Genomic DNA, 24,545 nt, shown 5'->3' on the forward strand with positions numbered 1-24,545 from the left:
TAAAAGCAATTGAGTGCACCATTTCGAAACCACCCACACGCATCACCTACCCAAGTTAATTTGAACAGTTGCCAATTAAGCTTGCCACTGATACCCGATTGGTTGCAACCTAATATCCATCCTTCTTGTGGGACTATACAACGCCCTGATTCGCCCAGCTGTAGCTCCAAGAAAACGAATACAATTCATTTGACCCTCCAATTCATTCAGCTGATCTTACCGATACTGTCTGAACAGCCCCCAGCGCCTCTTCAACTGCCACCTCGAGGAACTCTTTTTGTTATAGTCTCAAAAGAAGGTCCCTTATACGATCTGCACAGGGAGAAGAATGTTAACAATTGATTAATAAAGTTGTGCGTTCAATCAATGGAAGATTAGGACATTCTAGTTTTTTTCAAAATTAAATTATTATGGCGAGAAACGTTCCTTGGGGGGCAATGGGGACAAGCAAGAATTTGGAGACTGCATAATGATTCATTGTAGAGAGTGTGTTTCATAGGTGACCTTTTAAGCAGACTTAATTCCACCTTTCTATGTCACTATAAGATAACAGTGCTACTGCTGGAATATTTTTACAAGCGACTGACTATTTGCGTTCACAGGAGCCACAAGTAATCAGGGCTGTTACAACTTCCAGTTACTACTCTTACTACATACTTACTGCTACCAAGAATGCTCCGCTGGCGCTATCTATCTATCTATATATCTATCTATCTATCTATCTATCTGTCTATCTATCTAGATTGACACAATAGCTTGGGTTGGCAGGCTGTCAATCATCACATGTGAAAGATGTAGCTATTTTTACAGATGATTTGAACATCTTTCATCCATTACCTACAGATTCAGTCAATAATAATGATGCTAACTCTGTTAAGAAAGGCCTACTGTCAATTAAAATGGTGGAGCCCATGGCAAGACCTTCTGACAGTATTCATAAATCTGATTCTTGGAATTTAGGGGGTTTAAGTTCAAAAGTAAATAATCCTGATAAGATGCATTTTTTTCAAGGGTTCACTTGTATTTATTTTCAGGAAACTTGGGCTATTTAATCTTATATTAATGATGGCTATCCTTCTTACCATACCCAGCAATTGCATCTAAAACATGGCGCACCAAAGGTCGACCATTAAGTATCTGTCTCCTTTCCAGGAAAAATAGCTTGGCCTCACTTTGGTTCCTTGCATTATCAGCTACTATGGGCAGAGTGCGAGGCTGTAAATAATTTCCTACTGATTAATTTATGTAATAACACTCGGTATCATCAAAGCATTGTTATGGGCAATTCTCTTAGCTAGGCACTTTAAAGTTATATAAACTCAAAAGATACAGACATTACACTTATCTAAGTAGGGAACTACAGTTTGTTAATTGTTGAGTCTCTTCAGGGTGGTGCAGATAAATGTAGCCGTGTTACATATGGCGAAGCATGAAATAGACTCATGCAAAATACATCATTTTGTTTGTCTGAGAATTACCCTCGTGACAGTTCTCCCAAGCCGACTTTTATAGGCAGGACCAGCCCAGCATGGCTGACTTTTACTTATGATTTCAGACTTCATACTTTTGGCTTTTCTAGCCCGGATCACATTTTTAGAATCGTCATTTGTCGGCGTTTTCTTTTAGTCTGAGGTGTGTATTGACAAAAATATGCTCCAATTTACCTGAATTAGAGGCAGGCCCGGTTCTAGAGGGTGGGCGGGTGGGCCAGGCCCACCCAAACAGGAGCCTTGGCCCTCGCAGTGAGGGCTTGAAGGCAGGTCCGCAAGGGTGTCTGTGTGTGCGCGCCGGGCTGAGACAGCGATTATCGCAGCCGCACCCGAGTACTTCACAGGTCTTTAAAAGATCATTTACATAATTAACAAGGCTTTGTTTATTTTTTCACCCCTTCATTTTCACGTGGCGAAAGGTGACACATCCTTTCTTTGACATGGGTAACCTTTGTCTACTGTTCTGCTGCGTGGATATTTCTTTTTCTATGCAGCACAGGAGAAAATAAGTTTGGTTATTCCTATTCACCTTTCCTGACCCCTGCAGCTGCTTACCACATCAGGCTGCCCGTGACAAAAAGTTTAACTAATGAAGTAGTAGGTAAGAGAATGTGTTACTATTTGTTTTTCTTTAAAAAATCTGCACAGGCCCAGCACCACACATACTTCATGTGCACTTCATTTAAACAGTTTTTAGCATTATCATGGCTGATGCAGGATAACAATTAGACAATACAAAATGCCCAGATAACGCTGGTGATTAATGATCCTGCTGGAGAGCAATCATTTGTCTGTTAGTAGTTTTTAAATGCAGAGGAACTGTATTTTATGTAGAAGCTCAGTGGATTACTGCCTTTGTCACAGATATCCTTGTGTTACTTGCAGTTCAGAAGTTACAATCCTAACATAGGACAGTGACCAATGAATTGTTACCAAAAAGCTGCATACAAACATGAATGGTATAGTAAAAACTTTGCTTTTTTTGTTTTTTTTGATATAGTTAGAACTTCCTTTGTCTTTCATTATTCTAATGTTGCTAAAATGAGTATGTTTGGGCAGATATAAATTTTTATCATTTAAGCTGACCCCCATGGAATACTTTTTAAAGCCTAAGTTTGTGTTTCCCCAGACCAAATCCTTTTAAAATATACTGCCCACCAGTATGGATGACATGTGATTCCTACACCTTGTAATTCTTATTGGTTAATGTGACATTCCCTGTAGACTGATTTACATACTGTATGATTCATTGTCTCTGTTTAATGCGCGCGTGGTGTAAAGTACTGACACACACTACACTGATATGAGCACGGCCCGGACTGGTGAGTCTGCCCACCGGGCAATCCCCCGGTAGGCTGGAGGGGGTGGGGGGCCGGTTTTCAAAAAAGGGGCCGGTTTTGTGGCTGGGGGCCGATTTTCAGTCCGACCGTCACAGCCTGTGACGGTCGGACTGAACATCGGCCCCCCAGGCCCCAGCCACAACAACGTCACTCACTTAGTTTAGGGACATCACTGATCAGTCTGAGAGACTTCCAAGTTACAGGAGGCAGTTCCTATGGTTATCCTAAGCAGAATGGCAGTAGCACCGGTGCATGCATTGCTGAATGTTATGTGCAAGACAGTGCAACCTAACCCCAAACGACGGAGGAGGAGGTGCCTGTGCGCGCAGTGCGTAGAATTATGCCCTGTCTCCTCTGCCGCGTCTGCGCACCTCCAGGGTGCGGTGGGGGGTGTAATTCCCGCGTGACTGCCAGGAGTGACGAGAGCGAGGAGGAAGTGCGCACAGAGCGTCAGAGCCACGGACGGGTGGTACAGTTGATTGAAGCGGCTACATAACATAATTGTAGGCTAGCGCCGCCTAGCCCGACCCCCCTGTGTCTAGTAATCACTTTTCAGCAGGCCAGAGGTGAGTGAGTCCCCCCCGCCCCCCGAGACTCTGTAAGAAGCAAGCAGCGCGACCGCGACGTGACTATGTACCCTTGATAAGTTATAACCTGACCAGGCCTGGTTAAACACCTCTCGGCCCGAGAGGTTATAACTTATCATCAGGTACATAGTCAGCGCTGCTTGCTTGCTTCTTTGAAATAGAACTGTGCAATTAGGTTCGCACTCGTCTCGCAACTCCATGAATGATATGGTTGTGACTTCATGCAAGGATAAGGATAATGCACGTGTTAGCTAAATGGGTTGTCAATGCATATACGTACATGTTCTGCTGCTCCTGCAGTAAATCTGGCATGAAACTTGTTTCACGGGAAGGCGACAATAGTTCAGAGATGTTGTTGTACTTTATCGTTTTTAGAACATTTGATATACGTAACATTTAAATCACACAATGAAATACACCCACAGAGGTTCACAAAAATTTGCAGAGGTATGCACAAAATCTTTTTTACAATTCTGAGTCTGAAACAAATGTTCAGAGGGATACTTTTACATTAACAATTGATAAAGTATAAATGAATAATAAAAAGAGTATGAATTATATAGCTGTGCTTTATTAAAAAACAATTAATACAGGGTGGAAGATTTACTTGTGGTTGGGGGGACCGGGAGCATATAGAATTGGCCCTCTTCTCAGCGACGGCCATGCCTGGAGGGATTTTGTCGTTCAGGCCAGAGCTGTGGGTGTTTCCCTCGTTGGTATTGCTTGCTCGGCTGGCGGGGACCCGGACTGCACCGCATTTTGCTATGTTGCCGCGTTGAGTGTGCTGATTTTCCCCACTTAAGATTGTAATTGCTATGTCCTGTTCTTTACTCTTGCTGTTGGGGTGGCGGGTTTTGTGCTGGCCCGGGGATCTGGGTGTGACTGATTCTGACACTCTTTTGGTTCTATGTCCTCCGAATCTACTGTTGTGCACGGCGTGGAGGTTGTATATGGCTAGGATGTCCGGGAGCTCTGATATTGGGTGGGCTCCTCCCCCACCTTCCTTTTTCTGGGAGTAGTGGATTAGTTTATTCTTTTCTTACTCCCTATATTTCAAGTGTGAGGGGTTTTTCTTTCCTTTTTCTTCCATTTTTCTTTTTCCTTCCTTTTTTCTTTGTCTATATTTCGGGTTCTTTAATGGGCGACAGACACTCTGCCGGGGGGGGGGGGTAGGCCGTAGCCTCCGCATTGGTGTAGGGTGGGGGGAGGGATTTATTTTACTTCGTTTAGTTTCTATGGGCCTTATTTTTTCTATCCTTCTGCGCTGTCTTAACCTGTTTCTGTTCTGGGTCCGCGATAGGGGTTAATGGGGAGGGGGTGGCGCTGTATGTGGTGCGTGCATGCTGGCTGATGATTTTGTTGTTTTACTTTGTTTCGCCATATTACTCGAGGTCTTCACTTCCATTGTTGTTTTCAGTGGTGATGCCGCCTGCCCATGTCGTGATGCTGTTGTATGGACTCAGTTCTCCTTATTTCTTATTCTACACTGCTTTGTATTTAGATCGGGAAAAATTTTAAAATTTCACCTTTAATGCTCCTTCTCCTCGGCGACTTGATTCTATTCAGTGTAACGTCCATTGATTGTTGCTATGTCATCCGCTGCCGCTGAGGAACTGTATTGCTTGCACTTGTGCTTCAAAGTATCGTGGCCGGCCTGACGGTTGTGGGCCCGTATTTGTTCTTTTCTTCATGCACAATAAAGGTTTTAAAAAAAAAAAAAAAACAATGAATAATATACTGAAGTTGTTTATATTATCATAACATTTCTGGCTGGCTATAGACGTTTGTAATCTGAGTAAACCTTACACTTGTATTAATATTCCAGCCGTATACAGTGCAACATTTTTTCCTGTGGTGGGTAACCTCTAAATTGCTTGCATTTTGTTTTACAATCTACTTTTTAACTGCGCAGAGTTTAGTGAGAAGTGTGGGGCTTTGTGCAGTGACCTCGCTGCCCATCCTCTGAGAAACCTTGGTTCGATGCTTGCTGGATAAGTTTAAGAGTATCTCTTATGAGTGCATAGCCAACATTTACATGAAGGGAAATTACATAGCCTGTTGGGAACAACATATTCTGTTGATAATGTACAGTTAAACAATTATTGAATCCAACGGATCCAATAAAAGCATACATTAAATGAATTGAGGTTTGTTTGTGAAAAAACACACGATATTGGCGCACTCTCCTGAAAGGAAAATAAGATGTCCTGTGCCTAGTGTGCCAGTGCATAGTGTAGGATGTCCGGTTTACTGATCATTGTTGAAGCGGCCACATAACATAATTGTAGACTAGCCCCGCCTAGCCCCCCGTGTCTAGTAGTCACTTTTCAGCAGGCCTGAGGTGAGTCCGTTTTTCCGCCCTCTCCCCCCCCCGAGACTCTGTAAGAAGCAAGCAGTGCGACCGCGACGTGACTATGTACCCCTGATAAGTTATAACCTGACCAGGCCTGGTTAAAAACCTCCCGGCCCGAGAGGTTATAACTTATCATCAGGTACATAGTCAGCGCAGCTTGCTTGCTTCTTTGAAATAGAACTGTGCAATTAGGTTCGCACTCGTCTCGCAAGCTGCCTAAGTTATAACCTGACCAGGCCTGGTTAAAAACCTCCCGCCGATTAAATCGGTGTCCTGCCGCGGCGTGACTATAGATCAGTCTCTAGGATATATGCAAACAAAGGGTTTCTGGTTATGGTTATTGCTGTGACAGAAGTTAAATGGACGTCAAAGTGTTGCTGTGTGGAGGTTCTGATGTGTTTTAAGAAGCTCGTGTTTAGTATAAACTATTTAAGTCGGATTGAATTAATGTAACTACTTTGTATGATGGTCATTAGTATTGTGTGTTTCTTTTTTATTTATTTTATTTTTTATAAACCTTTATTGTTGCATTACTCAGATACAGGTATGAGCCTACAACCTGCGTGGCTGGCCGCTAGTACGGTTAGGTCAAATCAAGTAAAGCATACCACAAAAAACAATAGTCCGCCACCCGCAGGCCCCGTAGCACAGCTAGAGAACATTCGCCCTAAGCATATCACATGTACGTCAGGATTAAGGAAGGTTTCTTTTTAAAGGTTTAAAGGAAAACAGGATCCCGTTACGTATAATCAATCAGTAACAAAGTAAGGAATTGCAATAGTACAGGATATTCACAAACAGGATCACTGTGGTTAAAATTTCGGCTCCGGTGCACATTAAACAGGATAAACAATAAAAACAATACTCGTAGCACCTTTAAAACATCCATACGTCATGTCTATGAGCCTCGTAGGAGCACCCTCCCTAACTGAATAGACTAGCAAAAAATATAGAGATACACTACCCAGATCCCAGAAAAGAAAAGGGAAAAAAAAGGGAAAAAAAGGGCCATAGAAACAATAAAAGGACAAAAATAAGAAGAACCCGTCCCCCACCCCGCACTCCTGTAGATGGCTACGGCCTACCCCCCCCAGCAGTGTGCCTGTCACCCGTAAGGAACTAAAACCCCAAAAAGAACTAGTGCACAAGAAATGAAAAGAAAATAGTTAAGAATAAAGCGGAGGTTTTTTCACATTTATCCTGCATTTATCCTGCCCCGGGAAGCCCTCCTTGCTGTGTGGTACTACTACGACGCACTGCAGGCACTTACCACTTGTTCCGGTTGTCCTGGCTGCTGTGGGTCCGGTGCAGTGTCCCCGACCGTTCCCGGGACTCGAGAGCGGACTGGCCTGGTTCTTCGTCCCGGCTCCTGGGCCGGATGCAGCCTGCGGGCTTGCCCTTCGGGGCACGCTGGAGGTGATTGGAGGGCCGCTGTTCGTGTGAGCCGGAGGTTCCTGGCTGAGAGACTCCTGTGTGGCAGCAGCCTTGGATGGTGACGCTGCCCTTCATTATTGGGGTTCCTCGTGTGTTCGGCTTCCTCCCCCTTTGTTCTCCGGTCCGGCCATTTTGTTCTTTGCCGCCCGGACTCGGAGAACGGGACTGGCGACATTGGGGGGCCGGCGAATCTCCTTCTTCTGGTGGCCCCCCTTCCTGTCCGGGGTGTTCTTCTGCCTGTCGGCGGGACTTCATCTGCTTTACTGCCGCCCCGGCGGAGGTTGTTGGCCGCGCGGCCTGTTCGGGCTCTCAAGATGGCGACCAGCCCCATTTGTTTGGGCCGGGCCCAGACGAGCACTGGGGGCCCGCCACAAGGCCCGGGTGTCGGATACTGTGAATGTTTTCCTGCACTTAAGGGGATCCTGAACATCCTGCTATCCTGGCGGCTATCGGTGGCCGCGCCACTCCTGGCTCTCGAGACGGTTCCTCACTACGGGCCTCCCGGGCCCCCGCGACCGGATGAGGCATTGATATCGCGGGGTGTGGCTGGTACTCTCCTGGCGGACTCGGCCCCGGCTGCCACCCCGGAGGCGCGCAACCTGATGGCGCCTTCTCCTCCTGTGCTGCCTCCTCTGCCCTTGGCCCGGGAGCCGGATTTTGTTTTGCCGGACTTTCATGATTCTCCTGGTCCCTCTCAATCACCACTGCCCGATGACGTCTCCTGTGCCGGCCCGGATGGGTCGGCTTTTATGGATATATCCTTGGAACTGTGCCTGCATCGTTTGCTACATTCTGTGTATTTCCTGGATCTTCCGTGCTTTTCTTCCTGTGACTTTTTTGGACTGCCGTTGGACTCTCCTGCTGCCTGCCTTCTGTTCTTTCTGGCAGGGTCCTCGTTGGATCGGACCCTTACTGCTTTGGATAAACAGGGTCAGGGCTGATGAAAACTGGCTCCTATATGCGGTGGTTCATGAACGGTTTGGATGATCTCTGTGTCCTGATATGGTTCTGTGTAACTGGTTAGTGCTCCTGGACTTTGGCCTGATACTCTTTGGCTTCCCGAGGACTTGGACCCTTAACCCGGGCGGGTGGATGGGTGCATTTACTCCTGTCTTTGGCCCTCCCCCATGTGTATGTTTGTATGTCTTTACTCCCTTCTTTCCTTCCCTCCCTTTCCCCTCCCCCCCTTTTTTGTCTTTTAATTCCAACTTTTCTTGCTCCACTAAATTTCGGGTTCAACTTAGGGCGACAGGCACGCTGCGGGGGGGTAGGCCGTAGCCTTCTGCAGGGGTGCAGGGTGGGCTTAGGGGTGGGTGGGGGGGGTCTGTTTGTGTCGGGGGGTCTTTTTCCCCCCTTATTTTCCCTTTTTGTTCTATGGCTCTTGTGTATTCACTTTTTCGGGACTCTGTCACCTTGTATCTCCCCCGGGGGTTTTCTGTCCTTCTTCCGGTGTGTGGCTGATTGTGGTTTGCTGCCTATTCTGGTATTATGCTTCTGTTACATCGCATGCCGGTTTTATTGTCCTGTTTTTCCCCCTGAGGATGCATGGCCTGGCGGGTGTTCCTTCTGTTGTCTTTCTTCCCTCTTTCCCTTCCTCCTTTATGGAGGTGCCCTTTTTCCGTTGGGGTGCGTATTGCATAGTCTTTGTGATGGGGCTTTTTGACCACGTCTTCTTTGTTCGGGTGGGGGCGGAGGTGAGTGAGCGCGATTGATTGTTGCCACTGTCGCTATTTGATGGTCTGATTCTGTTTTTGTCCTTTGCTCGATTTGATTATATGGCTTCATTTTCTTACGTTGTGTTTATAAAATGGCGGCTTGCCGCGGTCCCTCCCTTGTATTCTCATATACGGCCCGTTATTCTTTTGGTCCCCTCCCCGTGCTAGAAAACTTAACCTTTATTATCCTGCTCTTGCTGAACGCTCGATGGTTTTTCTTGTTTCACCAGTGCTCCTGATGTTATATCCTGTGCAGATCTTCTTTTTGTATGCTGGTTCTTTGACCATTCTGTTTCTGGCCAGCCCGTGGGGTTGTAGGCCAGTATTTGTGAGCTTTCATTGTCAATAAAGGTTTTAAAAAAAAAAAAAAAAAAAAAGAATAAAGCGGAGGAGGGCCTCCAGGCCAGCCCCCGGCCCCTCCCCACCCCGCGCTTACCTCAAGTACAATAAACAATATGAAATCAGATACAACCAGTTTGCAGAAGGGTAATACGATACTTTGTTAGCCCGCAAAGCTACATAGTCACAGAACAGTTTCGTGTCCCTCTCCCTCCAGCAGCCCGTTAGCAGCCTCTGCGTAATATCACCATCTCTAACCTTGGCCCACCCTATCGAGCTCGCCCACCCGCCAGGCAGTCTCAAAAAAGATTGTTTCGGAAGACTCGGGCACCCCGAGTGGTGGGAACAATCGATCATGTAAAGGAAAGTCATTGCGGGGATCAATCCACCCGAGTACGTTCACCAAACATCGAGACAGGACTGAGCATGGGGCCCTTAGTAAATGGGGAAAAGTCACATTTCCATTCCACTGTCGGAGCCGCGTCAGCTTATTCAAAGGCGCTGCGTGGTCAACCGGTCCCTCCGGCGTTACGAGCCCAATGTCTCCCGATTCATGTGAACCTCTCGTCGGCCATCCAGGAGTCATAGGGGTCGGGCCTCTCAGAGTATCACTTGTCGGTGGGGTATCAGAAGCACAGCCCACTGATGTGGAATCGGGCAAGATTTCAGTCGCCCAAGATCCGACTGGCGTCTCCTTCCTCAGGGTGGCAGTAATGGCGTCCAGCCTCTCCCCCAGGCTTCGTGCGTCACATTCTAGGGCACTGCGGAGGGCGCCGAGGGCCACGACAAGATCACCAATCATCATCCCTTCGCAATGCACCCCGCTCTCGGCGTATCTACCCGCTCCGAGACCGCTGTCGCCGCGGGACACCTGAAGCAGGATATTGCCATCCAGCATCGCGGCTCGGTCCGCATCCAGCCCCTTGCAGGGTCGGGAGCGGGTTTCAAACAAAGAGGAGGGAGATCGCATGGTGCCACGTACCAGCATGCAGGATCGGGTGCAGCAATCAGAGCCACCGACACCCCCAGGTACACCTCTCCGAAAACGAAAAACTCTCCTCCACAATTCGGGAGACTCCCGCCGTTGTCGGGAGAGGCAAAACTCCACGTCCGACCACCCCACCAGCCAGCAATCCGGTTCTAAGGGCTGCAGTCGATACGGTGATGGTCCAGACCCTCTCAGCGGCACCACTAGCGGGAAGGAGTCGCAACCGACGGAGCAAGGTAAGGTAGTCTCCCGCTCCGGGCGACCGATCTGGCTTCGCATCTGGTGGCCGCCATTGTTACATCGGCGGTCGGCGCAGCGCCTCACTCAAAACCCTGGCTCCGACGCCATCACAGGCCGTAAGCAATGACGGGGCATATCTCCGGCTTAACCGCTGGTAGAAATCTCGGAGGCACACGGTCGGCGGCCACGACCATTCATTTTCCCAAAGCTGTAGTGTAGGCACAGGATCTCGGTCAGGATAGCATCGCGGGGCGGAGAGATCTATGGAGCCGGGCGCCTAAGCGGCCATCGCGGTCGCCGGCCTGGCTCCTCTATTGTGTGTTTCTTAATAAATATCCTGAACAGTAAATGTAGGAACATTAGGTCTTAAGTACTGGAAATGGAACTGAGGTGGGGGTAGGGGGGAGGGGGTGGCGGCGACAGAGCGGGAAAGCCAGTCCTGAAAGGTGGATGCAGTCTCAGCCTATGGTGTCCCAGGACATATGGATTTTTTTTCACAAACTCTGCCCTCATGTCAATTCACAAGGAGAAATGCTAGCGGTAAAGGTGTTCATGATTAGCTATATTGGTCACAAACAGACCACATTATCGGATGTCCTGGAGGGTTGAAGCACACGGACTGTATCTATGTGTATGCTGCAAGTTTGAGTATATAATAGGATAGGTCAGATGGTTAATGCACTTATTGAGGCAGAAGACAGTGGTGGCTAGTAGCGCCCCTAGCTAAGCCCGACCGCCCCTGTGTAGTGTCTGCCAGACTGCCACTGTCTGCCACGTGAGTGCCGCCCCGCCACCAACAGCAGTCACAGGCCTGTGACTGAGGTGAGTCCGGCGAGACAAGAACAGGGCAAGCCCTGGCCCTGGTCTGGACGAGTGCTTAACATACAAATATCCTTTCTGCAGTTAAGCGACCACAACCATAATTTTCTACTGGCAGTGGCTAGCGCCTAGCCCGACCGACCGCCCTGTGTCCAGTGTCTGCCACAGTGCGAAAAACGGACTCGCCTCACTCAGGCCTGCTGACTGCTGTTGGTGGTGGGGTGGCACAGTGCCACCCCACCACCAACAGCAGTTAGCAGGCCTGAGTGAGGCGAGTCCGTTTTTCTGCCCCGAGCTTGAAAGAAGCAAGCAGCGCGCGACGTGAATATGTACCTGATAAGTTATAACCTCTCGGCCCAAGACTAGAGGTTATAACTTATCAAGTACAAAGTCACGTCATGCTGCTTGCTTCTTTCACTTAGAAATGCATGCAAGTAGCGGATCATTCGATTCGCATTTCACTCGCAGACAAAATCCCACACAAGCTGCCTGCCTGTAAGCTTAAAAAAAACGGAAGCACTGCCCGCAGAAAAATCAGGCCCGTGAGAAATACATTCAAAGTACACACGACCTTGCACCGTCTTGAGTCACATTATTCAGCATCAGCAATAAGTAACTCACTGCGGCTCTGTGTTTGTACTCTGCTTTTGATCCTGGACTGATGTCATGCCAGGATCACTACATTAATGACTCTAACCATATATGTGCAAGGTTGGTGCTCAATTTCTTGAAGATGTATTTAAGTTAATTTTTAGGGTCAGTAAAAAAGAGGCTCTGATGGCCCCTCGTTTAGTTTAACAGATTCAGAGGAATGCATCACTGACCACGCACACACTGAACTTGAGTAAGATTTTTATGTCAGGTAATATTATGACTGATACGCGCCAGACGTGTGAACCAGCTGAAGTGAAAGAGCAAGCATACCAAGTTATGTCATCATGTAGAGCCTCCAGACTGTTCTGACCGAGGTGGAAACGTGAGACTTGCCCCACGGCCTCAGTCAGATGGGTTCCCCATGTGTGTGTACTGAAGTGCATTTGCAATGAAATAGGGGAACGGAGCTCACTGGCACAGGTTCATCTTGTCACATGATGCGGGTAGGCACATTTTGTGCAGACTGGGAGATATATTTACTATTTTATTCATCAGAACGATGTTATAATTGAGTTTCGAAAGAAGAGTATGCTTATGTTAGGTCAAAGCCTTCTGAAATGTGTCAGGGAAAAATGCCAAGTGATTACTGGGACATGAAGATTTTGGTGCAGTAAGCATCAAAATCACAGCACAACAATCTGAATGTTGCTCCCCAGCAGTGATTTTTATTCAGTGCGATAAATATCGGCACAGACTACTTTAAACGACGTCCTACGTTTTCAGCTCGGAGCTTTATGTTTGAGGTGCAATGAGCCTCCAGTGCCATTGTACAAACTGCATTATGTCGTTCTCTGTTTTGTAGTTTCTTCCCTGCAACAGCTCGGAGTTGCCCCTACTAGCTGCCAAGCTTCCAGTGTTCTTCTCCACCTTTGTCATGGAGTTTATTCTTTTGGCTTTTACCCTGCCCACAGGTTACATGTGCTGATCACTTCCGGAGAATGTCAGGAACTGTGTGCACTGCAACCCTACATATTCCTGAGCTATTTATAAGTAAATAGACAACCTACATAAGTTCAAGTCAAAATATGTTTGTATAACGTTGAGACAATTGTGGATTTCAAAGTTTTTCACGCAACGTTGAGCAAATGTGCAGGTCTTTTGTGGTATTTCATATGTTCATGATCTATTCATATGGTCACTGCGCTGGGTTGTCTATATGTAGCAATAGTGAATTTGTCAAGGGTATCCCATGTGTTTCCCATACGTATAACAAGTCTAGCATTTTTCGGTTGCATTGTAGATGCTGCTTCTCTTAACTGCAATTTATTTCTATTTCTTCAGTAACAGTTATTATTTGTTACTATACTTTTTGGCTATGCACTCTCCTCAGATCATCACTCTGAATAGCTCCTATTTCTTAGCGCTGTATTATTTAGCATTCTCCTTCAAGCTTCTCAATAAGGCCCGAACAGTGAATCTCCATGTTGGGATCTTAGTTCTGTCTTGTGCCCGATTTTACCATACCTCTGGTCTGGAATGTGACAGCAGGGAGTTTGGCCTAACATGCAGACTCTTCATATTTAAATAGGAAGTCCTTCGTAATAATGATGTATTCCAGGTAATTAGGAGTGCCATCTATTCACAAATATTAACAGGTTCTCCAGAAGTGTATCACACTTATTTTATCCATATTCTGCTACGAAGAACTGACCACCCCTGGCTTAGCGCTGTCTCTTGGTGGAATCCAGCCCCTGTCCAGAACAAAACTTGTATTTGCCACCTACACCACTTTTGCTATATAAAACGGTATAATCTAGAATTGATTCCGAAAAAGGCTAGCATCTACATTCAGCACATACAATTTAATGAGATATATTTCCTGACCGCCTAGCGTCCCAGTAGATATCTCCCATTTGTGTCTACCTTACCCTCTCTCATCTGCAGCGAAACTAGGGCAGCCACATGTAAGTACACCATATGCTTAACTAGAGACAGCCCCAACATGCACTAAATGTTCCCATTCTTTGCGCACTTTATCTATTTCCGCTAGAGGTATGTTCTTCTCTTGTAACACTGGGATTACGATTCCTTTAGTTTTCTGGTAATAGTGCACCCTTGTGTCTGGAATGCATGTTGCCCCATAGGTGGCAAAGACATATGCGGACAGGAAAGGGAACCTTTTGATCTCTCTCTCTCTCTCTCTCTCTCTCTCTCTCTCTCTCTCTCTCTCTCTCTCTCTCTCTCTCTCTCTCTCTCTCACTTTCTTTCTCTCGCCTCTCTCTCTCACTTTCCATCCCTTTCCCCATCTTTCTCATTCCCCTCCTTCGTCTCTCTCACTCTTACTCTTTTTCTACCTCTACTTCTCCCTTTCTCTTCTTCTGCCTCCCTCTCTCTCCCCCTAACTTCTCCCCTCTCTCTCCTCCTCACATAAAAACATAGCCAGACCTATTCCTGCAGTTAGTGCTTGTTCGTGCTCCCAGCGTTTCTATACAATATGTGTTGTCAATGAATGTATTATGTAGATGTCTTCATTTGTTTTTCATGAGTGTTCAGACCTCTTGGCGGATCCGCCTGGGGGTTGGGGTAGAGGGGGCAAGGAGCCTCATCACTATTCAGAAAATGTGTACCTGAACAACTGATCTTGCACAAACTGTTTAAATTCAGAGGAATAATTGTAAACATTATTAAGAGTTACACTGCATGGGTGTGATGTTTCAATAGTTTCTGGCCTCTGTGCCCTAGGTGCTACTGCTAGTTATCAGATGCTTATCTGTGACATTTCCAGAGTCTCTACCCTCAGTTCCTAGGTGTTTATGAGTGACATTTCCCCAGTTTCTGACCTCGGTGGCCTGTGTGACATGACATCTCAGTGCTTAATGTGTGACAACGTGAGTGGCAATTAATTGAAAGTACAATAAAGATTATCAGAATGTAGTTTTTATGCTGTCTATTTTTGGTGCTCTCTGAAAGAATGCCTATGAATACATATGACCGGGTGGGTAACCTGATGTTTTTTAATGTCATCATCTACTGTTTACTGTGCTTTGAAAGTTGATACAATTTGAATATGTAATGAAAAATGTGCTATAAAATTCACCATTTTGGTCAGTCATTTTTTCAAAATTTTCTTGGGGGGAGAACCCCTCCAAACCCTCCTAGTGGCTGTCGGGCTCGCTTGATACGCTACGCGCTGGACGGGGGCTGGTTCGCTACACGCCGGATGGGGGCTGGTCTGGCAAAATTTGCCAGGGCTGCTTTCAGTTCCCAGTCCGGCTATACAACAAATGAAATGCATATGAGAGAGTGGCTACGTAGAGATGAGAGCACTGGAGGAGGGTGGCAGTGAGGGAATCCGAGAAAGAGGAAGTGGGAGGGGCTATGGAGCGATGAGGTGCACTTTTGGAGGGTGGCAGTGAGAGAATCCGAGGAAGAGGTCATGGGGTGGAGGGGGAACCTAGGAAGAGATGAGGGGGAGGGGCTACAGAGAGATGAGGGGCACTGGTGGAGGCTGGTAGTGAGAAAGTCTGAGGAGGAGATCATGAGGGGGAGGGGCTACAGAGAGATGAGGGGTACTGGTGGAGGGTGGCAGTGAGGGAATCCAAGGAGGAGGTCATAAAGGGGAGGGGCTATGGGGAGATGAGGGGAACTTGTGGCATGTGGTGTGACAGTGAGGGAATCCAAGGAGGAGGTCAATAGGGGGTCCACGGGGGGGGGCTATGGAGAGATGAGGGGCGCTGGTGGAGGGTGGCAGTGAGGGAATCCGAGGAGGAGGAAGTGGAAGGAGCTATGGAGCGATGAGGTGCACTGTTGGAGGGTGGCAGTGAGAGAATCTGAAGAAGAGGTCATAAAGGGGAGGGGCTATGGGGAGATGAGGGGAACTTGCGGCATGTGGTGTGGCAGTGAGGGAATCCGAGGAGGAGGTCAGTAGGGGGGCCATGGAGGGATGAGGGGCACTGTTGGAGGGTGGCAGTGAGGGAATCCGAGGAAGAGGTCATGGGGTGGAGGGGGGAGCTAGGGAGAGATGAGGGGCACTGTTGGAGGGTGGGAGTGAGGGAGTCTGAGGAGGAGATCATGTGGGGGAGGGGCTACAGAGAGATGAGGGGCACTGGTGGAGGGTGGCAATGAGGGAATCTGAGGAGGAGGTCATAAGGGGGGGTTATGGGGAGATGAGGGGCACTTGTGGAACGTGGCGTGGCGGTGAGGGAATCTGAGGAGCAGGTCAATGGGGGGCATGGAGGGATGAGGGGCACTGTTGGAAGGTGGTAGTAAAGGTATTTACGGAGAAATAGGTCAGTGGTGGGGCACCAAAAAAGATTTCGCATCAGCGCTGAAGCCGGCCCTGTCATGGCCTTTCTGTTTTTGTTTATTTAATTAGCAGTCTGGTCATAAGGGCTACGGTGGAACATACTTTAAAGTGCGTGCTAATTATATTTACTGGTATAGTCAATGTTTTAAGTTTGAAGGTGATTTTAATAATGTTTTTACCAGGAAAAATGAATGTGGAGCCCGATGGTGCCTGATATGGGGCTGGGGCCCAAGGTCAGCTGTGAGATAAGGTGCATTGTAGAGGAGTGGGTATAATCAAGCCTGTAAGGGAGTGTGTTGCAGAGACCAGGGTCAGGTGGAGGTAGGTATGAAGAGAGATTCTCCTTGAAGGCTCCCACAGAGGAAGCCAGTGAAGTGTCACTTGCCTGATACTCCCACCTCAGAAACCTCCTCTTTCCATCAAAGGAACATTACATGGAAAAAACACTTTTGAGAGTGATAATATTTAGAAAAAGATTTGGAAAAGAGTGCGTTTTACTGAGCCTTGTAAGACTAAGAAGAAATAAAGGAGGGCCCTGAAGCAGGTCTGCCTAGAAATATATGCGACAAATCGAGCCCGCAGTGGCCCACCCAAATGCACCCTTGGCCCACCCATATAAAAATTCCTGGAGCCGGGCCTGATTAGAGGGCTCCAAAACAAAGTGTGCACATTAAATGGCTGACAATACAGATTTATTGAGGACAAGACCGGCGAGGGAATCGTGAATTCTTTCGGTATATTATGCGATACGATAAAGTAACGCATGACAGAAGACGGTGAGATGGTTTGAGTCTACCTGTTCTCGTACACATCGTAACCGTAAATCTGCGTCACAGAGTATCCTTAAAAATGCAAATGAAATGCAAGCATGTAGAATGACCAACAGTAAAATCAAATGAGAGAAGACGCCTAGGTTTATCATTGGTGGACAGTGAAATAAATGAGAACTTTGGGGCCAGTTTACAAGCCCCTTGCGCCACTTTTGCGTCACTTTTCCTAAAAGTGACGCAAATGTGGCGCAAGGGGCCTGCAAATCTGCCCCTTTGTGTTTTGGAATATTTTTTATTTATTTATTTATGTCATTTGTAAAGCGCCTGAATCACCCCAGGTGGGGTATCTCCACGCTAGGGCAAGACTAGGAGGGAGACAGTGAATAGCAAAGCAAGTGAGATAGTGATTAGAAAAGCAGGGGGCATATTACCAACAGTTAGCGATATTTATCGCTAACTGAGCTTAGCGTTAGTTTTTTTAACGCCGCGCTTCGCCCAATATTATCGCTAAGATAACGTCTCAAAAACAATAATATTGCAGGCGTTAACGTGAATATCGCTGGAAAACCAGCGGTGTTCACGCATTAGCGTGCAAATGCTGTTAGCCATGTTATTCAGCTCCCATTGGATAACATGGCTAAGAACTGGTATTTGCAGGCGTTAGCGTTTGGCGATATTCGCGCTTATCGCGAATATTTCCATCGCTTCGCCTTTCTTGGTAATAGGCGATAGCGAGGTTAGCGACTGCTTTCAGTCGCTAACCGGTTGGGTACGCCCACTTTGCATGTCATTAGCGATAAATATGGCTGACATGCAAAGCGAGTCCCAAACCGCTCGCTATCGCCTATAAGCTGTCGCTAACTGGTGTTAGCGACAGCTTGGTAATAGGGCGATGAGATTATCGCCGCTTAGCGGCCGAAATCGGCCGCTAAAGCGGCAATAATTCAATATCGCCACCCTTGGTAATATGCCCCAGGTTTTTAATTTTTTCCTGAAGAACAGGTAGTTAGTAGATGTGCGAATATCCAGGGGAAGTTGATTCCAGAGTTTGGGGGCAAGGTAGGAAAAGGATCTGCCTCCCATTCTGGTTTGTTTGATGCGGGGTATAACCAGAAGGCCTTTCCCCTCCGGGCGGAGAGTGCGAGATGGTGTGTATTTGGACAGTTTGTTGGCGAGGTAGACCGGTCCCATTTGGTTTAGACTTTTGAATACTATACAACAGATTTTAAAGTGTATTCTTTTACGAATGGGTAGCCAATGGAGTTTACGTAGGAGTGGGAGAGTGTGGGCACAGTACGGGGAACTAGTGACCAGACGGGCTGCCGTATTCTGCACAACCTGCAAACTCTGAAGGGCAGATTCTTTGGCGGAGACCAGCAAAGGATTGCTGAAATCCAGGCGGCTGAGTACTAATGCGTGGATTAGAGTCATTATTCATCCGTAATTTAGAGACTTCTTTGCCTCAGTTCTGGATACATACCCCACTCCCCTCGGATAGGTGGGTGGCCCATTTTGGGGAAGTATATCCAACACCAAGTAAGGGTCACACAACGCTTCTCTCTTGTGGAGATGTCCGGGAGGGTCAGTCCGTTAATCTGACTTTGGGATTAAAGACGGTGTTGCGGCCATCAATAAGAGCCTCAGAGTTGAAGCGCCTGTCCTGACAGTCTCCCTGTGGACATCTCTAGAGATGATATTGCTCTGTGAGCACCTGTTGTAACAAACGTCAGACGTGCTGCTAAGTAGACTCTCCTCAGTTTTGGTACCTTTCTATTACTGTAGCTGTCTTCCAAAAAGGCAAACAAGAGTCCTTAAGTGTTATCGCCTGATGTGATTTATAGATTATATTGCCAAGATTGCAGGTAGGATTATTTTGGACGGGCTTGAGGTCTGGGCAAATAAAAACTCTATTCTTTCGATCTTCAGCTTGGGTGCAAGGCTGGGTACTGTTACACAAATCTGTATCTTTTAATAAAAAAAATATATGATGGATTATGGAAGGGCATAGCAAGGTAGTTTACATCTGGCCTTCATGGACTTCAGCTCGGCTTTCAACAGTGTCAACCGGTCAAAGCTGTGGAGTGTTATGTGTAATTCGAGTGTGGATAAGTCAATCGTTCATTTTTAGGTCTCGCCTGTCAATGCGCATGCGCATTGAGCTTGCGAGACTATGGGGGCTTAAACAGACTTTAACCAACTTGCGATTCCATGGCGATTCCTTGCAGTGCCCGTCAAATTGAAGCTCAATGCGCAAGCGCATTGACATTAAAAGCGCGTGCACATGAAAGCGACAAGGCTCCCTCCCACGGCAATCCCCACACCCAGCCGCCAGCACCTCCCCTCTCTCTCCCCGCACACAGCCAGGCTCGCATTTCTCCTCCCACTCCCCAGCCGCCAGCACCTCCCCTCTCTCTCCCAGCACACAGCCAGGCTGGCATTTCTCCTCCCCCTCCCTAGCCACCAGCTCCTCCCCTCTCTCTCCCTGCAGTTTCACGGCCGTGTCTCGTCTTAAACCCTTAAACATGCACAACTCATTTTTTACACACTGAAACAGACTATTTTTTAAACAAAATTCTGCAGCCTTCGACATCTGTTCCCCAGCCCCCAGCACCTCCCCTCTCTCTCCCCGGACACAGCCAGGCTCGCAATTCTCCTCCCCCTCCCCAGACGCCAGCACCTCCCCTCTCTCTCCCTGCACACAGCCAGGCTCGCATTTCTCCTCCCCCTCCCCATCCGCCAGCACCTCCCCTCTCTCTCCCTGCAGTATCACGGACGTGTCTTGTCTTAAACCCGCATTTGACATTTTCGCATTGAATACTAAAACATGTTAGAAGCATCATGTTCTTAAAAGAATTTGTATTAACTAACACACATTAATTAGCCTTGTACCGAAAACAAAAAATACACTATCTAGATGTGTGGTAGTGAACGGCAGCGTTCAAATGCTGGTTGCAAGTTGCAGCCCGTTCCTTTCTGCTGCTACTCTGTTTGTATCGAGTGCCGAGGCTGCATACTTAAGACCAGGGCTTCAAACTGAGACTGCAAAGGGAAGCCGCATTGAAAGCCCCCTCAGCCCCCCACCCCATCAAGGCACACGAAACAGATAGAGGGCTGCCATTGTATTTTGATTTTGTTGGGCTCACCAGCATTTGAACGCTAGCTATTGGCATTGTAATTATTTGTTAATTATCTAAACAGATAAATGAAAGGCATTGTCATTTACAATGGCAATAGCTTCAACTCTTTCCAATACAAGACCTATTGCCCCCATCCGCCAGCACCTCCCCTCTCGCTCCCTGCAGTATCACGGCTTTGTCTTGTCTTAAACCCTTAAACCTTGTCTCGTCTTAAACCCTTAAACCTGCACAACTCATTTTTTGACCACTGAAACAGACTATTTTTTAAACAAAATTCACCAGCCTTCGACATCTGTTCCCCAGCCCCCAAACGCCAGCACCTCCCCTCTCTCTCCCCGGACACAGCCAGGCTCGCAATTCTCCTCCCCCTCCCCAGACGCCAGCACCTCCCCTCTCTCTCCCTGCACACAGCCAGGCTCGCACAACACAATAAACAAAAGACTTGAAACTGAAATCGCCGCCAAAAAACAAACGACTTCACAGACGAATTACAAATGAAATCGCCGCAGGGCCGTCTATACCCTCATGGCCACCTCTCAGCATACATTTTATACATTCATATTCTAGGCTCGCATCACAACTTCGAGTCACTGTAGGGGTGTATAACTTTCAGTACAAAAAACTTGTGTACAAACAGGCAATGCAATACAGCCGTGCTCACATTCAGCTGCATACATCAGCTCATACCATTTCGCCACAACTTTCACAACCTTTACGTTTTACAACAGAAATCAACCATCCTCTCTCCCATTCAGCAGCATACATTGGATACATTCAGACTCTAGCCTCAAACATACAGCCTAAACATTTAAAAGAAGACGTGCAAACTCCTTAAAGTCCTCATCAGCCAGCCTCTCTACCATTGAGCAGCATACACTCAAATATACAGCCCAAACAAAGGAAAGAAGACGTGCTAAATCCTTTAATTCCTCTTCAGCCATCCTCTCTCCCATTTAGCAGCATACATCAGCTCATACCATTTCGCAACACCTGTGTATAGATTTAGGTATTTACACACAAATCATACAGCAGCTCTCTCATTCAACATCATATATTGGATACATTATTTTAAATCCTAATCATCCAGCCTCTGTCCCATTCAGCACCATACATCAGCTCATACCAATTCGCCACACCTGTGGCTACGTTTCTGTATTTATACAAAAAACATCCAGCATGTCTATCATTCAACAGCATACATTCTCAACACATACATACATTAGCTCATAACATTTAGCCACACCTCCAACTTGATTTAGGTATTTATACACAAATCATACAAGTTCTCTCACATTCAACATCACATATTGGCTGCATTCACACTCTACATTCCATGCTTGCATCATAAGGGAACAACTTTAAGTCACAGTAGGGAAAATATTGACATACAAATTTATGGCGTCGAAAGCACCAAAGATGAAACAAGTATTATAACTATTAGAGTGACAAACACAGACGTTTATCAATCTATGCCCATAAAAAATGACATACTAATTAAATGGTTTATGTTGGATGATGAGGTAGACAACATTGGAGATGCGCTTGTACATTATTTGCCGCAAACTTGTGAAGTGGTGTTTTGTAATGGGAAAATCATAAACATTGTAAAAGAGAAAGACGATGAAGACATATGTTCAGACTAAAAATTTCATGTTGACATGCTATCACATTTTTGTACAAAGTTTCAAAATAAATATTTTTGTGTTTAAAAAAAAAATAAAAGGTGTGAAATAAAAATTATAAACCTGGATGGTCTTGTTTTTACAAAGGAAGGCTAAATACAACTACAACTACACTCAACTAATACAACATAGTCACACACACCTACAACAATCATGCAATCCATCTGCCAAACAAAGCACAACAACTTTCACGCACTCTGTAGCTTTCACGCACTCTATAGCTTTCACTCACTCTGCATCTTTCACCCACTCTGCATCTTTCACCCACTCTGCATCTTTCACCCACTCTGCATCTTTCACCCACTCTGCATCTTTCACCCACTCTGCATCTTTCACCCACTCTGCATCTTTCACCCACTAAGCATCTTTCACCCTCTAAGCATCTTTCACCCACTAAGCATCTTTCAACCACTCTGCATCTTTCACCCACTCTGCATCTTTCACCCACTCTGCATCTTTCACCCACTCTGCATCTTTCACCCACTCTGCATCTTTCACGTCTTTCACGCACTCTGGATCTTTCACGCACTCTGGATCTTTCACGCACTCTGGATCTTTCACACACTACAAACATCATACTATGCTTCTGCCAGCCAAACACAGCAACTGCTAATGCTTGCTTTAACGCCATGCAAACACAAAATAAGTCCATCCATGCAAGCTTACACAGGGCACACACAACAACAGACACACTACCATCAGGCATCAACACAATTAAAACATCCACAACCGTAAGATACATCCAATAGCAACAAACATACACAAAAATCAAACATACACAAGCATCACTAAGCATGCCCCATTATGCTACAGTGGTGGACAGTGATGCTGTTGTCGTGCAAAATGATCCTGTTAGACTGTTAAGTGATGCAGAGCTGATGAAGAGTGAGAATATGGTAGGAATGAGTGATGCTGGTGTGTTGCTAAGTGTTGATAGGGTGGTGGGGAGTCATCCTGCATGTGTTGCATAGTCATGCTGATGTTGCTATGACTGATGCTGCTGTTGCACTAAGTGTTTTGGTGGTGCGAAGTGCACAACCACAGGAACACCGTACAACAAAACAGCATCAAACAGCATCAAAAGAGCACAACTCAGCAACACAACAACACTACTAACAACCAGCCCAACACCGCGAATCAACACAACATTATCACTCAGCAACACCACATTAACAAAATGCACCAACACAACAACACTCAGCACATTAACATTATCACACTGCAACACTACAACATCGCTCAGCACCACCACAACAACACGCAACAACACAATAACATCACTCTCAAGCACCACATCATCACTCGCAAACACCACATTAACACTACACAGCAGAACACCAACACTCCAAAATACAAGAGTTCTCAGCACCATCACAACACCACTCAGCATCACCACATACAAAAACAACACCACTATGAGACTATTAATTCATAATTGATGCGCCTGTGTTGGTAAGTCTTGATAAGCTTCTGGAAAGTGATGCTGCATGTGTTGTTAGCTATCGCCCTCAATATACCTATCTAACTATCTATATAGATCACAAATTAACAACAACATCTATACAATAGAGATTTCGTTCCCATATTCATGTATTGAGTATTAAAAAATAAACTTACCTGGCAAACGACGCGCCAACAAGACAAGGAGAACAACGCCCCTTGCCCATGCAGCTGTTCACAAACATCTAGGGAAGTACAGAAAATACAAAAACATCCAAAAACGTCTCCCCTTATGCCCATAAATTGGAAGCAACACCCTTATTCTCACTGTTGCATACATCAAAGATAGTTCACATACACATTCTGATCTAACACATAGAAAGCTAAAAAACACAAAACACGTTTGGGAAAGAAAATAGACTGCATACACTACTACAAAGTCACACATACTGTGGCAAACTCCAAAACGCTCACATGCACTCACCCTCACACTCACACCGTCAAAGTGCAGCCTCCAACTACACCCTATAACTACAATACCACTCTACAACTCTACCCTCCAAATACAACTCCAGCCTCCAACTCTACACATAAATAGCGTTAAGCAACTATTTGATATATACGTAAAACGCGGATTACACACTTGCAGCTATTCCAAAATGCAAAGTTAAAGCAACGCAAGGAGAGTGCAGCTATTAATACACAAATATGCAAGCAGGGATTGGAAAATGAAACATTTCTTTCACAAAACGCATAAAATACACACATTACATCACTGTGCATCCTCTTAATACATTGATAGGGAAAATAAATTCAGCAAATACAAAAACTTGCCTTTACTACATCTATTAGCTCAATAACATATAATCCGGCTACTTCAGCATCACAGGAAAAAAACAATGCAAACACAACATACATAAATATAATAGAAACTAAATAGCACTTCAAAGTTCAAACAACAGCTCTTGTACGTCAAATAACAAACACCAGCTAAAAATACATTACATTACAGTTTTCGAAAACATATACATTACATATCGACGATTAAAAACAAGACTTTAATTTACATTACATAATAAACATTTACAAATATTACGAACGAAAAACAAAAAATGTCAACAGTTATAAAAATACACTCCTATTCATTCGTTAAGTTAAAGATACTATAGATACTACATTACATTACATAAAAAAACACTTTGGAATAAATTCTTACCTGTCAAACGACGCAGCAACAGCACAGGAACAAGAACACGCCTTCCGCGCACCAACATTCTCGATTTTCTGGGGAATTCCACTGTTGACGTAAGC

This window comes from Lissotriton helveticus, chromosome 1_1, assembly GCF_964261635.1.
Source record: "Lissotriton helveticus chromosome 1_1, aLisHel1.1, whole genome shotgun sequence".
In the NCBI taxonomy this organism is placed as follows: domain Eukaryota; kingdom Metazoa; phylum Chordata; class Amphibia; order Caudata; family Salamandridae; genus Lissotriton; species Lissotriton helveticus.